Raw genomic sequence first — 15751 nt, 5'->3', positions numbered from 1 at the left:
GCATGTAACACCTTTTAATAAAGAAAAAACACATCTTTTGTTAGGACTTTGGATATCAAAAATACATCTCTCTCTTCTAAACTTCTATGAATCCAGAAAGGTCAATAGATGCTTCTGGAAAGCAGAAAACTTTCTTAGCATTTAATACATTTATTACTACACAGTATTAAAAAAGGTAAGCACAAGAGCATTTTCTAAGATTTGTTCTGCGGTGTTAAGAGGTATTGCCCAAGGGTTCCATGGCCAAAAAAATTGGAGAAACAGTGAGTTTTAACAGATTTCTTTGTCAAAGAATTTATTAAGTTCCTCAGCATGTTAATGTACCTTTTATATCTCTATGTGGTAAACAGAGTACAAAGCAGTTTCTAAAATTCTTTCACCACAGAGCCATTTTGTGCTCTGTATTTCTCTTAGGGCTAAAGGTAGAATGTCATATCATCCTGATTTGCCCAAGACTGATGTGTTTTCTGGGATACAATATTTGCAGTACTAAAACTGGGACAGTCCCCCACTCCCACCCCCCTAAACCAGAAGAGTTGGTTACTCTAGCTAATGTCACTATAGGTAAGAAAAAAAAATTTTGGGGGGTGGTGCTTGCAATTGAGAAACCATAGTGGTTGCTCCCATGAGGGCAGAAAAGGACTGGAATCTGCTATACCTCACCCCACCCTGCCCCCAACCGCCCTCCCATCTCCACTGCCAGTTTATACATTCGAGCTGGTCGTGAGTCAAACATCCCAAAATTAGGTGAGGCTGTGGCTAGCCTGTAATTGCCCTGTTTTGTAGTACTGATGAGTCAACTTAAGAAGGAAATTCATGTTTTCCCTCCAGATAAATGGAGCTTTAAAAAATCTTTCCTCCTACCCAAAGTTCTAAAAGAAGAAGGCTGGAGTCGGAAATCAACGTTAAATCACAAGAATCTGAGTAAAATCAACATATTTCCCTGGTCAACTTTTATCTATTATAATAATCAAAAACATCTAGAAAGGCGCAAAGACCAAAGTACGTGATAACTCTGACTCAGCTGGCTCAAACACAGTTCTACACGCCTGCTGAACTTTAGAAAAGGCCTCACTGGAAACTGGAGCAACTGAGCAGGCTGGGACAGGAGAGTGATTCCACTTCCTGGACCGGAGGGGACGCCCTGCAGGATGGGCTGCAGCCCCCCACACTGCTGCGTGTTTTGTGTTACCATGTCTGGAATACCAAGTTTGAATAAATTTGCACCAAGGGCATCTCTAACCTATTTTATTTCCATCCTCAAAATGGGAGCTTTTTCAATCAGGTTGAGACAAGTTGAGTGTAGAGGTTCCTTGTCGCATCTGTAGGTCCGTGCAAATACATGCCATCTTAAAGGGGCTCAGTCTGGGGAATGCAAACCCCCCAATTTGCACCCAGGACCCTGGACCAAGACTTTCACACAGTAGGCATGCAATAAGGGTTTGCTGAAAGAAATGCAACTGCATCCTTCGTTCTTGGGCTTGCAGTCAGGGATGACTTCATAAGTGTTTTTATGATCTTGTGGTCCGCTAACAAGGATAGACTGAAATGGAGAAATGCAGATTAAAAAGGAGTGTTGGACTGGTGGATCCCACCAAAACAGAAGCCTTTTAGTGACTGTGGTGGCCTCAGGAGCCCGGAGGAAAGAAACTTTTTGTGGAAAGCCTTCCAAAATGAGTAATTAGGTCAGCAGCCCTGACTCCCTGCTGATTTACTTTTTCAAAAGCCTACCCCCTAGAATTGCCTTAACTGTTTTTCAAAGCCTGTGAATAGAAGGTGCACTTACCCAGAGTAGACGCCCACTCAGACCTGCAGTCTGCATTCATCATAGGGAGGGGAGGCGTTTGACCACTGTTGCTCATGGGACTTTCTCCCAAAGAGGGGTAGGTGCCACTCTAAATGATGAATTTGGGGAAAATGTACGTTGGAGAAAGAGTGCCGCAAGATCACTGACTGCTGTCTCAGGCCCTGTAAAAAATATTCCATTATCTGCTTATTGTTAACTCCTCCAAGCTGCGAAAAATTATGATTTAATGCAATAATAGTTGCTCATTACTTAAAATAAGTGGTATTTTACATAGAGTGACCATAGGCATTTGCACTAGTCGAAAGGCCACAAACAGCATATAATACAATATTGAGCAGCTGCAAGAAGGAATGATGCTGTGAGACACACAGCTAGGTGAATGGATCTTTGCGGTCGCAGTTGACTCGTCTGGGGGAGGGTGGCGGCCGGTTGCTAAATCCTAGGCTCCCAGGATTACTCCGAGGGTACCGGCGGCGGGGGCTCTTTCCCGGAGGCGAGGGCGAGGCGGGGGACTTGGCCAGGTCCCCGGCGGGAGGCGCGCAAAGTATGGAGGGCGGCGAGAAAGGAACAGGCGGGACACGCTTCTTTTAGGGTGAAGAAAACCAAGAGAGAGAGAGTTTATTAGGGGAGAGTACAAGCTTATATCGGGCGGTTTAGAGGGCGGGGTAGCTGTAGGGGTTAAAGGCTTGGATTGGTTCTGAGAGAGCGCGGAGGTTGATTGAAAAGGGGCGAAAGTTGCTCCCGTAACGGTGTCCGGCAACAATGTATGCGCACCGGTGGTGATGGGAGTTGCGCTGGCAACGGGGAGTGTCCAGGCAAGATAAGGGGGTGGGGAAAAGGCGGTTCCCTCCGGCAAGCCTCCCCTAACATTGGTAATTTGGGTGAGGAAATGGGGCCTGCCTCCGGCCTCACTTTCCCAGGCCCGGGGGGCTGCGGAGGGCGCACTCACCCGTACCCACTACCCTCCCCAGGGGTGGATCCGGTCCCCCAGCCCAGGCCCGCCAAGTTAAAGCGTGTAATCAGTGTCCCGCAGATCTTGAGGACAGCATTTTGAGCGAAGCATGCCAGAAGTGAAAAGACAAACATTATAATGCCTCACTAATATGGACTAACTATAATGTGTAAACTCTGAGAATAGAATCTCAGAGAAGGGGAAGGCTTACTGTAATGGTCCCTAGATTGTGAGCTCTCACAGCAGTCACATCTGTTCCTGAGTTGTAATGCCTGTCTCCAAATTCTGAGATGCTGAGCTCTTTCTGTATAACCTGGTTAGTCTCTGGAACTTTAGGTAACTGTATGACACCTGAAACTCAGAGCTAGAGCTTGGCAGCCGTGAATATCAGTATTACCTCTTACAGCAACTATTTAAAAAGCTGAAAAAGAGTTCAGACTTCAATTAGAGATATGAATGAATCAGATCTGGTTAGGACTAAGCCAAGTCAGGCCAAAGGGTAAAGGACATTATTGATTGCGTTTTAAAACTTCAACTTCTGTGAGAGACCAAATGAAGAGATGTTTATTTGGTGCAGGATCTCTATTTTCTGCAGGACACTAAATAATTTAACTTGTCTGGTCAGTTTATTCTAACACCATAATTACATGGAACTTGGAATAGGAAGTGAGATCTGGTTGGTTTGTACAGGTTAGTGTGAAATCCCAATACATCCCAATGTAATTTGGGCAGAGAATAAAAATGTATTTGCAGGGTCCCCCTGAGGAACTGGAGAAAAAAATGGAAATGTTGAACTTCCCAACCTGGGTTTAACTGATATCCTCACAAACATTGAGGACTGACAATTTGGTGGGCCAAACCTTCAATCTTGGGGCTTGCCCTTATGAAGAACTACAAAGGAGAGGCTAAGCTTTCTTATAATTGTGCCTAAGAGTCTCCCCCAGAGAACCTCTTTTGTTGCTCAGATGTGGCCTCTCTCTCTAAGTCCACTCAGCAGGTGAACTCACTGTTGTCGCATCCCCTCCACCCCCCACCATGAGACATGACTCCCAGGAGTATAAATCTCCCTCGCAATGTGGGATATGACTCATCATGGAATTAAGAAAATCTTCTTGACCAAAAGGGGGAAGTGAAATAAAACAAAATTAAGTTTCAGTGGCTGAAGATTTCAAATGGAGTCAAGAGAACACTCTGGAGGGCATTCTTACGCACTATATCGATATCCTTTTTTAGGTTATAGTGTATTGGAATAGCTGGGAGGAAATACCTGAAACTGTTGAACTGCAACCCAGTAGCCTGGATTCTTGAAGACAATTGCATAACTATGTAGCTTACATGGTGTGACTGCGTGATTGTGAAAACCATGTGGCTCACACTCCCTTTATCCAGTGTATGGATGGATGAGTAGAAAAATGGGGACAAAAACTAAATGAAAAATTGGATGGGATGGAGGGATGGAATACTTTGGGTGTTCTTTTCTAGTTTTATTTTTATCCTTAGTTTATTATTATTATTATTATTATTATTATTATTATTATTATTATTATTTTGGAGTAAGGTAAATGTTCAAAAATTGATTGGGGTGATAAATGCACAACTATATGATAGTACTGTGAATAGCTGATTGTATACTGTGGATGATTGTATGGTATGTGATTATATCTCAATAAAAATGAATTTAAAATTAAAAAAAAAAGCCACAAACACACATAGACTGAAAATAATTTTTGTGTAATACAAATTATACTAATCGCTGTGTGTTAAAGAGATCTTATTCCCTGAATGGGCTTATAAAGCCATTGAATTCCTGGGTATTAGGTTTTGGTTATCAGTCAGTAACCATGATTCATACATCCAAAAGAAAGGGAGGATTTAATATAAGGGTAGAAGAACATTTACCTAGACAACGAAAATGATGAAAAACCAACATCTCATAAATTAGTCTGTTAACCTGATAGTTTAAGCTTCATGACTTCATGGACCCTATCACGAATTCACTGTAAGGTTTTGCTTAGTTCTCTCATTAAAATGGCAGTGTGAAAACCTGTTTTTCTCCAATGGAGGGCTTTGGGATAGTTATTAAAAGGTGACACACACACATACACACACACACAGAGTTACTGCTGGTTCTTACGTTAATATGAAATAAATTACATTGAGTACTACATGTATTTCTTGGGAAACTGGATTTTTGGTTGGCTTTTCAAAATGCATTTCATTTCATGTTGTTTTACGATGAGACGATTAATACTGTGTGGAAATATTCTCTATACTAGCCAAAATAAATTGCCTTTAAGTTCAGAAGAAAAGAGTGACATATTTTTCATTTTTGCCTCCAGGTTTGATGAAAATAAAAAGCAGACTTTATAAGCAGATACTGTGATTTCATAATGGGGGGAAAAAACCTTTCCAATGAAAAGAACCCCTTGGGAAGCTGTTGCACTTTGTGAAAGCATGGCTAGGGTAGAATTAGTTTTTCTGCACATCAGATGTTTAAAAACAACTTTTCTTTTCCTGAAAAAAAATATTGCTCCAAAATGTCTTTTACCCATGGCATTTGGAATATGCACTTCTGATTTCTCAATTCACTCATTTACTATGAATTCAGAGAATAAATGAATGTCTCATGTCTATCATTACAGTTGCATAATAGAAAGACAATGCACATCTTCACACGGGCTTCAGAAGTAATACCCAAAAGTACCCCCTTTTTAATTACTGTCCAATAGAACACCAAAAATGTTTAGAATAATTCCTGTTGAGATGAATGAGAGAGAACTACCTGTAATTTTGAACTACTTAATCTGATAACATGTTTCAACAGGTAGTAGCTGAGGCCTTATGAGCTAAAGCATATTTCTTCTTTCTTGTGTCTTTGAGTTTTCTCTGCATTTGGTGTTTAAGTAGATCAAAAGACTTCAAGATACCAGCTATTGCAATGTGTACTCAAGGATTTGAGCATTTCAAGGGTTCACTTTTGAGATTCCTTTGCCTTAGGCCCTTAAAAATACAAGCATTTTTGTAACCAGATATGGTTCCTAAGAGTACTGTAGTAAAACAATGCCATCAACAACAAAAGCTGCCTTCATCTTTGAGGTTTGGGAGTTACAATATTTAAAAAGTTAAACTACTACAAATGCAGTATAAAACAAGATAATTTACATATGCACCATTGCACTGAAAGAATTTTAAAACTTATTAGGCCAATTAGATAAATAAGAAATAAATTGAAGACATGATTATCTGCTATCAGTTAGCTTTTACTGAATATCAAATTATTTCAAAACATGTCATCAAACTGCATTCTTTATGTAGCTCACAATTGTGTAGGGCAGTAATTTGGGTTGGGTTCAGCCGGGTGATTCTTCTGCTGGTCTCCTGCTGGAGTCACGCATGTGCCTATGATCAGCTCCTAGTTCCAGCACTGGTTTGCTGGTTATCTGGAGGCTGGATGGTCCCTCTTCCCTCATTCTCATGTCTAGCAATTGGCTGGCTGTTGGCTGGGGCATCTTGGTGGCCTTGTCATCTTGGAGGTGGCAAGATCAGGCTGGCATAGCAAGAGAGAGAGCAAAAGCCTTGCAGCTTGGACTCAGAAGCAACACAAATCATTTCTGCTGTATACTGTTGATCAAAGCTAGTCACAGTTTCATCCCAGATTCAAGAGATGGAGAAATAGACTGTACTTCTTGATGGGAAGATCTTCAGTGTCATATTGCAAGGGCATGGATGCAGAGGATGTTTTAGTTTCCTGGCTACTAAATCAAATAGCATGCAATGGGTTGGCTCAAACAATGGGAATTCATTAGCTCACAGTTTTGACACTAGGAGAAGTCCAAAATCAAGGCATCATCAAGATGATGCTTTCCCCAGAAGACTTTGGCATTCTGGGGCTGGTTGCAGGTGATTCTTGGTCTTTGGCTTTTCCATCACATGGCAATGCACATGGCAGCCTCTCCTGGCTTCTCTTTTCTCTGCTGGGTTCTGTTGGCTTTCAGCTTCTGGCTACTCCCTCTGGTTTTCTCTCTCTGCATCTGAATTTCATTCTGCTTCTAAAGAACTCCAGTAATAGGATTAAGATCCATCCTGTTACTAGCTTTTAAATTTGCTTTTTCTATGTAAACACATGCTTAAAGGATCCCAGATGCCACTCTGCCCCACTAATCAGGCAGAGCCTGTGTATGAAGAAAATGGTGTCCCTTTTTTTGGTTGGATGCAGGCAAAGGCTTTCCTGACAGATTGGATAGGGAGGGGGAGAAAATGAGAGGAGTCCAGGATGATTCCAAAGTTTTTGGCCTGAGTAACTGGAAGGCTGACATGCTCATCAACTCAGATGGGGAAAACTGTGGGTAGAGCAGATTTGGTCAGGGGTGGGGATGCTGTCTAGAAATTCAGTTTAAACATGAGTTTGCAATATCTTTTAGACATTGACATGGAGATGTCCAAGTAGGCACTTGAATACATAAGTCTGGAGTAGAGGAGAAACATACGGTCTGAAAGTCTAAATTTGGGAGTCATCAGCACATAGATGGCACTGAAAATGAAGGAAGTAGACATCTTGGAAGCCAAATAAAGAAAGCATCAAGGAGAAGAGGAGGTCACTGCATCAAACACTTCTGATAGGTGAAGTAAAATGAGATTTGAGTAGGAAGGTAGAGGTCCTTGGTAATCTTGAAAAGAGAATCTTGGAGGAAGACTTGGTGGTGGCAAAGACCTGGTGGAGTATCTTCAGAGAGAGGGGAAATGTATATGGCATTTCTTTTCGGAGTGATAAAAGTGTTTTAGAATTGACTGTGGTGAGGGTTGTGCAATCTATGAATATACGAAAACCACTGAATTGTACAATATAAATGGGTGAATTGTATGGTATGTTGGATTATATCTCAATAAATCTAATTTTAAATAGAGAAGAATTGGAGACAGTAGGATAGACAAACATTATAAGAACGTTTGTTGTAAAAGAAATCAGAAGTGGCATGATAGCTTGTGGGGACTATGAGGTCTAAATATGCTGGTAGATATCATCTTGTAGAGAGAAAAATCATTGAGTAGGAAAGACAAGGAAGATTGTTGATGTGTATCCATGATGACTGGGAGAGGATGCAATCTTGTCCCCAAGTGGAAGGGCCAGCATTTGGTAGTAGCAGGGAGAGTTAATCTAGAGGAAACAAGAGCAAAAGCAGGCTAAAAGGCACAGCTGCTGGGGGACACATTGTCCAGAGAGTCTTGAGTCAGTATTTGAAATGAAAGTCAACTTCCTGAAGTCATTTGACCTTCAGAACTCATTCAGCAGGTTGAGAAGTGGGAAGCAGAATATGTAGGGAAAATGGGACAATAAGGGACAAGGGACAGTAAGGGATTAGGATCAAGGTAACATAATCACACTAATCAAAGTGATGGAGCAGAGGATTGACAAGTGCAGATTGAACACTCAGAATGCATAAGTGTGAGCTTTACCTCTGACTCTTACAAACTGTCTTCCTCACCAGATTAATTTGAGAACTGAATGAGATAATCCATGTGAAGAGTTTCCTCCAATACCTGATCCATGGTCGACACTAAGTTTGGCTAGCATTGTTGTGGTGGTGGTGGTGATGGTGGCAGTGGTTATTAAAATTCCCATGCCTCCTAGGTATAGTATACTCAAAGGAACTGAAGACAAAGATTCAAAAAATACTTTTACACCAATCTTCAAAGCAGCATTATTCACAATAGCCAAAAGATGGAACAACCCAAGCGTCCATCAACAGATGAATGGATATCCCTAAAATGAAATTTATTCAGCCATAGAAAGGAGTGAATATTATGCTAAGTGAAAGAAACCACCGCAAAAGGACAATATTGCATGATTCCCTTTATATGAAAAATCTAGAATTAGCAAATTCATAGAGTCAAAAAAGTGGATTAGAGATTACAGGAGAGGGAGCCAGGGAAGGGATGGTGGGGAAGGAGACTTATGGGTACAGAGTTTCTGTTTGGGGTGATGAAAAAGTTCTGGAAATAGTAGTGATGGCTACACAACATCCGACTTGTACTCAAAAATAGTTTTTGGAAAAAAAATGACGCACATACACACATACACAAAGTCCAAACACCTACAGTTTTAATAGAAGAAAACAGGTTTTAGAGGACATGGATTTCCATTAGTTCATTAGACTGCAATCTCCCAAAGTCGGGGGCCATTCTTCCATCTTTTTTTGCATCCTCAGCACCTAGCATAGTGCCTGATATCTAATGCTCAAGAAATATTTGGTCAACTCAGTAGAACTGGTGCCCTCAAAATAGATTGTTGTGTGATATACTAACGTGTGAGAGAAGAGATTTTAACCTTGGGGACATAGCTTGTGATCCATGGCAAAGTAATCTAAGCCACATTGAAAAAAATAAATGTTTACAAATCCTAAACTACAATATGTATACACACAAACACTACCAGAGCACAGGTCCTAGGGAGTCACTTAATTAGTTTCAATAAACTTTTACTTTTTTACTTTTAAACTTTTTTACTTTTGAGCATTGCTTAATTCTCCTGAATGTGAATTTCCACTTCTGGGCATATTCATTTCTTGTCAGAAACTAGCAAAGGTGTTCCTCTTTGCAATTCTTTTTGTACCCTCTTTTCTCCTGCTTGGGTGACGTGGTTCCATTTCTCTCGTGGCTTGAAGGGGCAGGAGAAGGGAAGGCACTAGCTATAAGAGCTCCTTCCTACACAGTTCTACTTAGTGGTTTTCAAACACTTGAAAATGCAAAAACCATTCTTAGCTCACAAACCATAAGAAAACAGGAGGAGAAACAAATCACAGTGGTGGTTTGCCAAATCCTCGTGTATATCACATCATACTATACCATACCAACTATTATATACTTAAAAGTGATATAATGTTAGAATGAACTTTAGGTATGTTTTCATCTGCTCATTTCATGGATAGAAAATATACCTTGGAAATTCTTCTCAGGAAGGCATGTTTTTGGTTTACAAAATGCAAAATGCTTCAACCCTGTTACAAAATGTCAACGTATATGACAGTTGGTGATCTCAGAAGCTGTCAGGCCATCCCTTGGTTCTGAGTCCTCTAAATAGAAATATTCAAGGAAGAAATAAATACATATGAGTTAGCAAATTTAGACAATTATACGGAGAATATAAGTCTGGTTAGTTGTAACCAACCAGGGGCAGGACTGAAAGATTTTGAAGTCCAGCTCTGCAACAGAGCAAGAGCAAACCAGAGGCCAGGAGAAACTGCCTCCAAGAGAAACTTGATAAACATCCCAGAGATCAGTGAGAAAATACCAGTTTGTTTGCAGGAAAAATAAGAAAATTGGATGACTTTTCACTCTAGCCGTGACATTCTTTGCCCAGAATCAGATCCAAAGAAAACCAGACCAATGAGCCTGGAAGGGGTTAGAAAAAGTATCTTAATGACATGTATTTGTTTTTGTTTTCTTCAAACCTCTAGATACCAACTCTTCCATTCTCTCTTGACAACTCGTCGCCACAGTTGGTGGCTATGAATTTTGAGGACTTGTTTTGGAAGTGAAATCCCTCCTCTCTAATTTAAGTCTATGTCCACTAATTTGGTCCTCCACAAAACTGATGAAAAACCGTCTCACTTTTCCCACATAAAAACCTTTCATTTTCCTAAAGAGTGCCTTTATTTTTTTTTCTTTACTGACTGTGGTTTTTTTTTTTTTTTTTAATCTTCATTTTATTGAGATATATTCACATACCACGCAGTCATACAAAACAAATTGTACTTTCGATTGTTTACAGTACCATTACATAGTGGTACATTCATCACCCAAATCAATCCCTGACACCTTCATTAGCACACACACAAAAATAACAAGAATAATAATTAGAGTGAAAAAGAGCAATTGAAGCAAAAAAGAACACTGGGTACCTTTGTCTGTTTGTTTCCTTCCCCTATTTTTCTACTCATCCATCCATAAACTAGACAAAGGGGAGTGTGGTCCTTATGGCTTTCCCAATCCCATTGTCACCCCTCATAAGCTACATTTTTATACAACTGTCCTCGAGATTCACAGGTTCTGGGTTGTAGTTTGACAGTTTCAGGCATCCACCACCAGCCACCCCAATTCTTTAGAACCTAAAAAGGGTTGTCTAAAGTGTGCACAAGAGTGCCCACCAGAGTGACCACCAGAGTGACCCCTCGGCTCCTTTTGGAATCTCTCTGCCACTGAAGCTCACCCCATCTCCCTTCACATCCCCCCTTTGGTCAAGAAGATGTTCTCCGTCCCACGATGCCAGGTCCACACTCCTCCCCAGGAGTCATATTCCACATTGCCAGGGAGATTCACTCCCCTGGGTGTCTGATCCCACGTAGGGGGGAGGGCAGTGATATCACCTTTCAAGTTGGCTTAGCTAGAGAGACAGGGCCACATCTGAGCAACAAAGAGGCATTCGGGAGGAGGCTCTTAGGCACAACCATAGGGAGGCCTAGACTCTCCTTTGCAGCAACCGTCTTCCCAAGGGTAAAACCTGTGGTAGAGGGCTCAACCCATCAAACCGCCAGTCCCCTATGTCTGTGGTCATGTTAGCAACCATGGAGGTGGGGTAGGTGAACACCCCTGCATTCTCCACAGGCTCCTCAAGGGGGCACTACATCTTTTTTTTTTCCTTGTTTTTCTTTCTTTTTTTTTTTTTTTAACTTTCCCTTCTTTTTTAAATCAACTGTATGAAAAAAAAGTTAAAAAGAAAACAGACATACAATAAAAGAACATTTCAAAGAGACCATAACAAGGGAGTAAGAAAAAGACAACTAACCTAAGATAACTGCTTAACTTCCAACATGTTCCTACTTTACCCCAAGAAAGTTACCTAATATAGCAACATTTCTGTGAACTTGCTCCTACTATATCCATCAGAAATTAACAGACCATAATCATTCCTGGGCATCACCAGAACGTTAAATAGCTTATCTGTTCTTCTTGGATTATTGTTCCCCCTTCCTTAATTGCTCTCTATTGCTAGTTCCCCTACATTCTACATTATAAACCATTTGTTTTACATTTTTCAAAGTTCACATTAGTGGTAGCATATAATATTTCTCTTTTTGTGCCTGGCTTATTTCGCTCAGCATTATGTCTTCAAGGTTCATCCATGTTGTCATATGTTTCACCAGATCGTTCCTTCTTACTGCCGCGTAGTATTCCATCGTGTGTATATACCACATTTTATTTATCCACTCATCTGTTGAAGGACATTTGGGTTGTTTCCATCTTTTGGCAATTGTGAATAATGCTGCTATGAACATTGGCGTGCAGATATCTGTTCGTGTCACTGCTTTCCGACATTCCGGGTATATACCGAGAAGTGCAATCGCTGGATCGAATGGTAACTCTATATCTAGTTTTCTAAGGAACTGCCAGACTGACTTCCAGAGTGGCTGAACCATTATACAGTCCCACCAACAATGAATAAGAGTTCCAATTTCTCCACATCCCCTCCAGCATTTGTAGTTTCCTGTTTGTTTAATGGCAGCCATTCTAACCGGTGTTAGATGGTATCTCATTGTGGTCTTAATTTGCATCTCTCTAATAGCTAGTGAAGCTGAACATTTTTTCATGTGTTTCTTGGCCATTTGTATTTCCTCTTCAGAGAACTGTCTTTTCATATCTTTTGCCCATTTTATAATTGGGCCGACTGTACTATTGTCATTGAGTTGTAGGATTTTAAAGAGTGCCTTTAAACTTCCCTCTGCCTGCCATTCAGTGGATCACGCAACTCCAAACCCTTGAACCTTTTCTCACAGCACTTACTATCATCATTGGAAAGATTTTCATGTCTCTGGCTTCTTCATATCATTTTTTAAGAGCAGAAGCAAACAAACAAAAAATGTGGCTTTGAGTTTGGACTAAGATGGACCACTTAGAGGGAAAATACACACATGGGAATGGGTCTCTAAACCCCTCTGTTTTCTGTTGATGTCTCAATCTCAGGCTGACTTTTTCCTGGAGAGCTTCTACATTTCTGAGGGACATACTTTTAGCAGACCCAGTCTGCTCCACCCAGGCCATTCTACTGCTAAACTTCTATGCTGGTACCTTGTAATAATCTCAACAATGGTGGCTGTAAGGGCAGCATCTAACTTTGTTGCCCTCTGCTAACTGCTGGCAACTACTCTCCGTGGCAAGTGTATCATTATCGCATTTTACAGCAGAGAACACAGTTCAGGAACCTGCCTCAGTTGGTTCTGCCCATGAGTGGCGAAGCCCCCAGCAGCTGCATCCCTGATTTCACAGCCTGGAGAGGTTGGCTGTGTTCCCTTCTTAGTGGCTACCAGTGGATTGTAATTAACGGCATCTCTTTCCATACCTGTTTACTGAATTTTTATTGCTCAGCAAATATTTCCTTTGACAACACTTTTCCAATTTATCAAAATCATCTTCAAATTTGTGCTGACTCTCCGTCTACAGAATTAGCAGCTCCATCTCATGAAGTAGCATCCGCAGTTTTGGTAAGTATATTTTCAGTAACTTCTTTCCTAACATGCAGGCATAAAAGTTTAAGTTATAAAAAAATGATTATGGATGTTAAAAAAAATAAGAGCTAGTGAATGCTATGTGGCAGTCACTGTTGTAGGCATGTCCCATATTTAAACTCTTTTTTTACCCCCTCTCTACAGTCCCAAAAGATGTTACTTCCCATTTTGGAGATTGAGGCCCAGAGAGGCTAAGTAACTGTCCAAGGTCACACAGCTGGGAGTTTGGCCCCACATCTTTACAAGTAGCTCTAGATTAAAAAAGTATTCTATGGAGATTTGAAAGGATTTGTTGAAACCTGTGTGGGCTAAGAAGGAAAGAAATGAGGGGAAACGAGGAGGAGAGAAATGGGGGTGCAGTGGGATACATCTGACGATAATTTCAGAAGGAACTTGCTTGTCAGATCTTGCTCATCTCATTTCACACACCTTACTAAGGGTTGCTTCTCTTTCAGAAAAAAAAACATTTACAGAAGACTTGCTGAGTTTCCATCTTGGTAAGAGCTCTGTTGTGGATTTAGAGTAGCCCAGCTTCAGGGGGCACATAGAGAACTGAGAACCTGGAGAAGACCTGCGTGATTGAAGGATGGTGGTGGTGATCTTGCTGGATTGGCTGCTTCTGCTCACCCCTGGGAGCTCTGGTACTGGACTTCAACGACATCAAGAGCTCTGTTGCCATGCAAAGAGCTCAGAAGGGTTCACAGTGCTTGTCTGACCAGGACTGCAATAACACAAAACTCTGCCTCAAGCTCCACAATGAGAAGCCGCTCTGTGTTATGTGTCATGGGCTGCAGAGGAGATGCCAACCTAATGCCATGTGCTGCCTGGGATCACGCTGCATAAATGATGCATGAAAGCAATGGAAGATGCAGCCCCAATATCAGAAAGGCAGACTGATGAGCAAGAAAGCAAAGATACAAAAGGAATAACTGAGAGTGCTGGTTTGTATATATCACGCCCCCCAGAAAAAGCCATATTCTTTGATGCAATCTTGTGAGAGCAGATGTATTAGTGTTGATTAGGTTGGAACCTATTGGTTCAGTGTTTCCATGGAGATGTGACTCAATCAACTGTGGGCAAGACCCTTCATTGGATTATTTCTATGGAGGTGTTGCCCATTCAGGGTGGGTCTTTATCGGATCACTGGAGTACTTAAAAAGAGCCACATAGGCCCAGACACAGAGCAGCTGTGAGTGACATTTTGGAGAGCAACTGAGAGTGACATTTTGAAGAGGAGCTGCAGCCTAGAGAGGAATGTCCTGGGAGAAAGCCATTTTGAAACCAGAACTCCAGAGCAGATGCCAGCCAGGTGCCTTCCCAGCTAACAGAGGTTTTCCAGATGCCATTGGCCTTCCTTTGGTGAGGGTATACTTGCTGACACCGTAGCTTGGACACTTTTATGGCCTTAATATCGTAACTTTGTAACCAAATAGGCCCCCTTTATAAAAGCCAATCCATTTCTGGTATTTTGCATAATGGGCAGCATTAGCAAACCAGAACACTGAGCATCCAATTCAAGAAAACAAACCCAAGAAGTCAAATACTAAGAAATCACAAGGCAGTACGGGACAAGAAGGAGAAAGCTGTCTTAGAACTTCTGACTGTGTGGATCTGGACTTTGCTGTGCTCATCATTTTTGGACCAAAATTTGTAAACCAGGCCTATTGGAAGGACAGGTCTGCTCTAGGAGACGTCATAAAGATACTGTGCAAGCTCCAGAAATTTCCCAGCGTTGTCATTGTTGTCCCAGACTATTATGTTGAAGTCAAGTTACTGGCAATTGACACCATGCACAGTTAAGAATATGTCAAAAAAATCTAAAAAGCTATAAATATTTCAAAATAAGGAAGAATCCTCATTGTATTCAAGCAGAAATCTCAGACATTAATATAAAAGTTCTTCTGTACAAATATCCCTTAAAATAAGATCCTGTAGCAGCTGAAATAGACAGAAGCTAGAGAACTGTGAGATGCTACCTTGTGATAAACAGAAAATTGCTTTGGTTTTTTTGTATATTTCTCCAAAAAACTGATGTGTTTCTGTAACAAAAAGAAATTTTTTAAGTATTCTATGCGTATCTTTTTGCCAATTCTCTTTTAAATAAGCAATCCCTCTCTAACTAGGAATTTTAGAAAAGTAAAGTGGTTATTTATTGAATGTCATTTATCTTTTTACCTGCTAATGGAAATAGAGGTTTCTAACATTTTGCTATCAGGAAAAATAATGTTTCTCTAAAATTATTGTTTCTTTTTCATTTTGAGAGAGTGATGAAGGATACAGATGGTATAATACTATTTATATGATATTATGAAGTATGTAAAACAGCATTATGTATTGTTATCTATATATTTTAAAAGATAAAGATAAGCAAGGATGTAATAAACATCAAAGTCAGAATAATGGTTTCCTGGAGGGCAGGGATTGGGGAGGGATACATAGAAAACTTTAATCATATTTATCATGCTTGCTTTCTTAAGCTTGGTGGTAGTTTCA

The 15751-nt window shown here is 40.7% G+C and overlaps 1 pseudogene; it reads left to right on the top strand.

Moving 5' to 3' along the window:
- Positions 1 to 13844: 13844 nt before the first annotated feature.
- On the top strand, positions 13845 to 15183 carry LOC119505994 (annotated as a pseudogene).
- Positions 15184 to 15751: the final 568 nt, after the last annotated feature.

This window comes from Choloepus didactylus, chromosome 11 (assembly GCF_015220235.1).
Source record: "Choloepus didactylus isolate mChoDid1 chromosome 11, mChoDid1.pri, whole genome shotgun sequence".
Classification (NCBI taxonomy): Eukaryota; Metazoa; Chordata; class Mammalia; order Pilosa; family Megalonychidae; genus Choloepus; species Choloepus didactylus.
This window is presented reverse-complemented; position numbering and strand designations above follow the sequence as displayed.